The sequence below is a fragment of the Magnolia sinica genome, chromosome 10 (assembly GCF_029962835.1).
Source record: "Magnolia sinica isolate HGM2019 chromosome 10, MsV1, whole genome shotgun sequence".
In the NCBI taxonomy this organism is placed as follows: domain Eukaryota; kingdom Viridiplantae; phylum Streptophyta; class Magnoliopsida; order Magnoliales; family Magnoliaceae; genus Magnolia; species Magnolia sinica.
Genome location: NC_080582.1, coordinates 41202982 through 41210031, shown reverse-complemented (window position 1 = coordinate 41210031; position 7050 = coordinate 41202982). Strand labels below are relative to the sequence as shown.

Sequence of the window (7050 nt, the reverse complement as noted above, 5' to 3'; positions counted from 1 at the left end):
TGAAAAGAAAGGAGTAGTGATGGGAAGATAGTACTTGAAGAAGGCGAATTGCAGTTTTTCCAAAGTTCTTAATGTGAAGATGGGTTAGCACAATGTCGAAACAAACTGAAAAAAAAAAACTATCCTAGTCCTAAATCCTATGAAAGCAGTAAATTCTAATCATAAACTAGGAAAGCAAGGAAAAGCTACTCTACTCAATCATGCAGCACGGTTCTTCCTCCGGCCAGTATTTAGGTTTCTCAATAAGATCATCCAAAAGCCCATTTTGCAATAGGCTTGGATATCCTGGAGCATGAATGTCCAAAGAAATTTATGGACCTCAGCTTCATGTTCGTGATTGAAATTTGGAGGTTTCCAAAGAATATATGATTCACTTGCAAAAGATAATTTCTTAAGATTAATAGTCTGAGGTGAATGAGAGACCATAAACAATTGAATAACAAAAGGGTTGTTCACCATGGTCCATTTAAAATCTGAAGTTATAAGCTCTGGTTCAGAATCTATCTCCTCCACCTGTAATGGTAAGATTTTAGTGTTAGTGGAAGGAGTGACATCAACTTCCTGGCCAATATGATCATTTGAATCCACAAAGTGTGCCAAGAAGACATCTAGAGATTCAGGAGTTTCAATTAAAAGAGACTCATCATCTTCAAATGTATCTATCATGTTCATCTCATGGGTCAGGTCCTCATCCTCTTGTGGCTTGTGCAAATGAAACACATTGAATTCTACCGTCATATTCCAAAAAGATATTTTCATTACTCTATTCTGGCAATTTATGATGGCATTGGCAGTGGCCAGGAATGGCCGACCTAATATGATCGGAATTTGAGCGCACATATTTGAAGCTGAGTGTGTGTCCAAGACGATGAAATCTACTGGGTAGTAGAATCTATTGACTCGGACCAACACATCTTCTATCTTACCTCTCAGTATTCTAGTCGAGCGATCAGCTAGTTGTAATGTTGTTTTGGTAGGTTTCAACTCACCGAGGCCTAAAAGTTCATATACCGAGTATGGTATTAAATTAACACTTGCCCCAAGGTCTAAAAGTGCGTTATCAACCTTGAAGTTTTCGATCACACATGAGATCGTAGGACTTTCAGGATCCTTATATTTTGGGGGAGTGTTTCAATTGATTATGGCGCTCACTTGTTCAATCAAAAATGCTTCTTTTTGTACGTTTAGCTTCCGCTTTACCGCACATAGATCTTTTAGGAATTTGGCCTTAGATGGGAACTGTTTAATTTCATCTAACAAGGGAGTGTTGATCTTGACTTGTTGAAATACCTCTAGAATATTTTGATTCTCACTTAGCCTTTTTGATGTGATGAAACATTGGGGAAATGAGGCTACGAGTTTGTATCCTTTCAATGGCTCTTTGTCATATGGAGCATTGCTAGATTCACCACCATCCTATGAATTTTTGGATTCCTTAGGTTTCTCAACCTTCCTTGGAATCTCTGTCTATTTCGTTTCCACTTTTTAAGGTGGTGATGGTCTTAACATGTTCTAGATGCTGAGTTGAAGAGTTGAGATCACATATCTCACATTGTCTTGCTGGGTTAGGTTGCTGTTGGGTCAGAAAGATCCCGGTCTCCCTAACATTTAGTTGTGTCTTAAGTCTTACAATCAAAGTTCTAAGCTCATTCATAGCCTACAGTTGCTCTTGCCTAAATGCATCTAATGTATCTTCAAGGGTTCTCCTTATGGAAGTCCATTAAATGGCCCTTATGGATAATTAGTTACAATTGTAGTTGGTTTATTTCCCCGATTAATGTTCCACTCATTAAGAGTGTGTGTCAGAATTTGGTGCACTAAGTGGTTGTTGATACATGTTTGTAGTATCTGCTTGAACGTGAAACACCTCTTGAAAAGCTGGGATTGTAAGACAATCTTTGATTGGGTGTACATCGCTCTGACAAATTCCACATATGGTTTTGACGACTACTTTGAGTTGAGTTGATTCCTTCCTATATTCCAAGTCCTCAATTTTTCATGTGAGAATTGCCAACTATACATTAATATCATCCTCCTTCTTGAGTACATGTATTCCTATCTCTCTTGGCATTTACTTAGGAGTACTAGCATGGTTTGATGTGTCCCATGATTGAGTGTTTTCAGCTAGCATGTTAAAGTAATCCCATGCAACTTTTGGTTTCTTATCCATGAACTCGCCATTACACATTATCTGTACGAATTGGCCCATGTTCTGATTGAGTCTGTCATAAAAAAGATCAATTATTCGCCAAGTTTCATAACCATGGTGTGGGCAGGCGAGAAGTAAGTCCTTGAATCGTTCTTAACATTCAAAGGTCTCATTATTTTTCTGGGAGAAGTTCATTATTTCCTGTCTAAGAATGTTAGTTTTATGAGTCGGGAAGAACTTTTTAAGGAACTCTTGGTTCATCTTTGCCCATGTGCCAATGGATCTAGGCCTTAATGAATGAAACCATGATTTAGCCTTTTCTTTTAGAGAGAATTTAAATAATTTAAGGCTAATTGTATCAAAAGGAACATCATTAAAATGTATGGTTGTAACAACCTCTCCAAATTCTTTAATATGCATATATGGATTTTCTGAATCAAGTCCATGGAACTTAGGAAGTAATTGGATTACCTCGGGTTTGAAGTTTACGTTTCATGTATTGATTGGAAGAATTATGCATGAAGGTGAACTTGTTCTCATCAATTGTAAATAATCTCGTAAAGTTCGAACCGGGGGAACTCGATGCACTTCATTCTCATCACGCACTATCCTAATAGGTGGTGTATGATGCACAGGGCCTTTATCAATCCGATGTTCTTGAGTCATGCTCTCCGTTGATATTTCAAAAATATTTGAGGATTTTCTAACTTGTCAATCGATTTTTCAACCAAAACTCCTTTTCTCAAAGATATTAGAGTATGGTTCCTTACCCGTGAGGGCATCAACCACACCAAATTTTAATTCTATTTTCTAATTCCTACAACAAGTATGGAAAGCAAGTAGAGAGAAGAAGTTAGAAGAATGTTACAGAATCGGAGTTCTATGTTAGGACACTACAAAGTAGAAAACAATGTTAGTTTCTATTTAAAAAAAATCCAGAAAAAATCCCAACCTAAAAACAAAACAAAAAGCTAGTCCCAATCTTAACTTAATTCCAAAACTAATTAATTTCAGAAAAACATAGCTATTAGTCCTCAGCAATGGCACTAAAAACTTGTTCACAACCCCAAGTGTAGGGTCACGATGTAGTAATAATCTCAGTAAGACCGAGGTCGAATCCATAGGGTCTCAACTTATATATCTTCTGAATTTAACTGGAACTAGAGCTAGATGAAGAATTAAAGCAGAAATATGAATTTAAAGGAGTAATTGTGAATAAGGTTTAAACAATCAATTAAAAGTGGGAACTAGGGTGCCAAGGATCCACTTATAGTTTCTCAGGATGCTACCCTCCTTGATTCAGGAGATCAAACTGGATTTGGAGTCCTATCCTACCCAATTGGAAAAGAGACATAATTGAATCTCTAAACTTCTCATGAACTTAGTCTCAATGGATGAGAGTTGTGAGGATTGGAAGTGATTCCATCATCCAACCATGCCCATGGGACGATGGCAAACAACAGGATATACCAACCCCACAACCAATCATAGGAGAATTGTGAAGATTAGGAAGGATTCCATCACCCTACCATGCCCAAGGGATGATGGTGAATAATGGGACTTACTAATTTCATAATCTCAAATCAGAAAAAGAAGATAATCAAAGCAATTGCAGATCTATTGTAATTTGTCACAACAAACCATTAAAAACTAAAAATATTCCTTAACAAAGAACTAGAATCCATGAGGTTCAATAAAAACATGAATAAAAGAAAAACAAACATCCTAACCATGCTACAAGCTTCACCTCTTAGCCCTATCTAAAAGGTTTAGTCAACCATAGACATGATTGAACTAAAGTCTCTCAAACAAAGCATAAAAACCAACTAAGGAAGAAGAAGAAAGCTCTTAGACAGCAGCTCCACCCTTTTGTTCCACTTCTTGAATCCTAGAAGATGCCTATGAACGTCCTAGGGACTCCTATTTATAGTTGTGAATCCCCCTCTTACGCACTGACTTGAAATTTTTGAAAATCGCTTGCAAAAAGCCTTAATTTACACAATTCGCGTCGGCCCTGCGTTACAACTCTGCGTGATTTTGGTAGCACCGAAGTCGTATCTGAAATTTATCGCACCTAAAATTGTATGTGCAGAGTGCTTAGGTAGCTATCGAAATTGGCTTAGGTAGCATCGAATTAAGCTATTTTCTTACTGAACTATTTTGTGCACTTTAGGTAGCTACCGAAGTTGGCTTTGGTAGTACCAAACTGTCCTATTTTTCTACTGTTTAACTTCTACTTTTGTCAATCTTTTCTCCATCCTTTGTACTTGGTTTCCTAGGATCTCTGGCATGAGAATTCTCCATTCTTGGTCTCCTAAGATCTCTCCTTTGCCTTAGTGATTCTTAAGCACTAAATCCATGTTTTTAGCATCCTTTTCAATCCAATCTCTTAAATTCACCTTGCAACACAAACGTGATTAAAATAGAACATTAAGCATTATCATGTTCATAAAACTAAGTAATAAATGGGGGATAATATATAGTATTTGACCCTCAACACCTATCTAATACAGGGGACTCTTCGATGCTAAAGTCAGGGATCTGGGTCTTTGTAGAAACGGTTTTAGAAAAAAGGGGTTATTTGTGTGTACCTTTCACCATTGGAGGGTCCCCTATTTATTATAGTAGAGGGAAGATCACACTGTCAAATGATCTTTTTTGTTTAGTAGGTACGTGTTGTAGTTGAATTAGAACTTCTAACGTGTCAGAGATCTTCCCGAGATCCTCGGTTCCCGAGATCTTTGGGATTCCGAACTTATCCCCCCGTGATCCTTAGAGAGAACTCTAGGTCGTTTCCTTCAATTAAGTTGGACATCAGTCGGGAGTTGATAACATCATCTGACCTATAGGTAAGGTTAGACTGAGGGGTAACGACGCCTCAAAGATACTATAATCGAGTTATCAGAAGGTCGACGTCGTTCCAATGATAAAACTGACAAAGCATGCTTGTGATGTCCTTGTGATCACTTACTTCAGTAGCCCTTAGCTTCTTTGCCTTTGTGGGGCTTAATAGCCCTATTAAGCTATTCCACAGGAGAGTCTGTTGAAGGTCGTAACGACCTGTGATCGTGCCGACCTATGGCCTTAATTGTTCGTCGAACGGTTTGGCTCTTTCCTCGCCTTCGGCCCATTGGTTCGTGATGGTTGTTGGTCCGACCTTCTCTTATAGATCGGTTTATTTATCCCATAAAATTAGTCTTGTTAGGTTGATCTCTTATCTAAGGCTAAGGGATGAAATTTATAGTTTATAGGTTGATCTCTTATCTAAGGCTAAGGGATGAAATTTATAGTTTATTTAAATGTTTATCTTACTTTGATTAGTTTATGGTTGAACTTTCATTGATTTATAATTTGACTAATGGAATATTTTTAGTTTTTTGTGGTTTATTGTGACTCCAATTATAGTAGATGCTTGGAAAGATTTTGATATCTTCTTATATATTTTGCAATTGTGTGATCTGTAAAATTCGTGATTTACCATTGTCTCATGGGCATGGTAGATGGTTGAATTCCCTACGATAATCACATTGGTGCTTAATAAGGCAACTAATCCAATCAAAGTTTAAAATCTGTTTTAACTGCTCCATCATCCAATTTGATAGGATAGGACTTCAATTCCAATCGAGTTATCATTGAATTAAGTGGATTAATACTGAGTTGATACAAGTAGATTCATGAATCTTCAGTCTTTTATCTTTATTATTTCAAAACTTTTTTTTTCTAAATTGATAGATTAAAAACCCAGACCAACCAAGTTAGACTTTGATTAGTTCTAGACTGTATGCCTTATTCCCTATGAATTCGATCTCGTTCTCACCGAATTATTACTACATATGACCTTGCACTTGTGGTTGTGAACAGTGACATCGACCCACTACCGAGATTGGTGATATGTGGCACACCACGCAATCCACTTCAACAATCGGATGTCAAATAAACATCATGGTGGGCCCTGGGAGGGTTTCAATGGTGGGCATCATTATTCCCTCTGCTTTTTATGGTGTGGTCCAGTTGACTTTGAACCTTGGATCTGCCTCAATTTTGGGCTCATGCCCTAAAATGATCTTAAAAAAATGGATGGATAGTGTGGATATAACATGTACATCACGGTGGGGCCTATAGAACTTGGTCATGTCAACACACCACCCATGTCGAGGTGTGTAGCAATTTGCTTCCATTCAAGCCCATTCTAGTCGGCATCAATTACATGAATCCACTCCCAACATGGCCAGTCATCATCGTAAAACAACCCATGAGGTCCCCACGTATCATCTCGCAAAATGAATACAGCGTCTCTGACATCACTCCCATTTGCTATTCAAATGAAAACTGGCCAACAACCTCACAATTAAGCTGTAGCCCTTACATAATTTACAAGAATAAACCCCACTAAAGACAAAAAAGCAGTTGAGGTGGATGTGGAAACCTTTGACCTACAAGACAAAACATTTGAGATTGATGTTCCTAGATTTTTGCAGCCGAAGAACATGGACTGATGACTCGTCCAAGTCAACTCAGGCTTGGCCGAGTCCGATCTAGGTTGACCCTATGAACCAGTGGTGCAAATAGGGCCGTGACTTAACTCAGGACAGAATAACTTAGTCTTAGTTGCAAGTCAAAAAACCATGTCCAAGAAAGCTCTCGCCACTGTATTAAGTGATCCAAATTGTGTATCTAATGGCATAAAACGATTCGCTTGCTATTGTTTGGAGATTTGACAAGTCAGTTTGGTCTTTCCAGCCAAATTTGTCAATCAGATAATATTAGGCTATGACCTGTTTTCATCCATGATTAAAAAATAAAATAAAAACTACAAAAAGACACTACAAGAAAAATGGACTTTACCGGTGGTCAAAACCGCCAGCAAAGACCCAGAAAACTGCCGGCAAATACTTTGCCCA

At 37.9% G+C, this 7050-nt stretch overlaps 1 non-coding gene across 1 annotated transcript; it reads left to right on the top strand.

The window, feature by feature from the left end:
- The first annotated feature begins 2258 nt into the window (after positions 1-2258).
- Positions 2259-2362, top strand: LOC131217967 (small nucleolar RNA R71). Its single transcript, XR_009157547.1, has one exon. It is a non-coding gene; the product is annotated as a small nucleolar RNA R71 (small nucleolar RNA).
- Positions 2363-7050: the final 4688 nt, after the last annotated feature.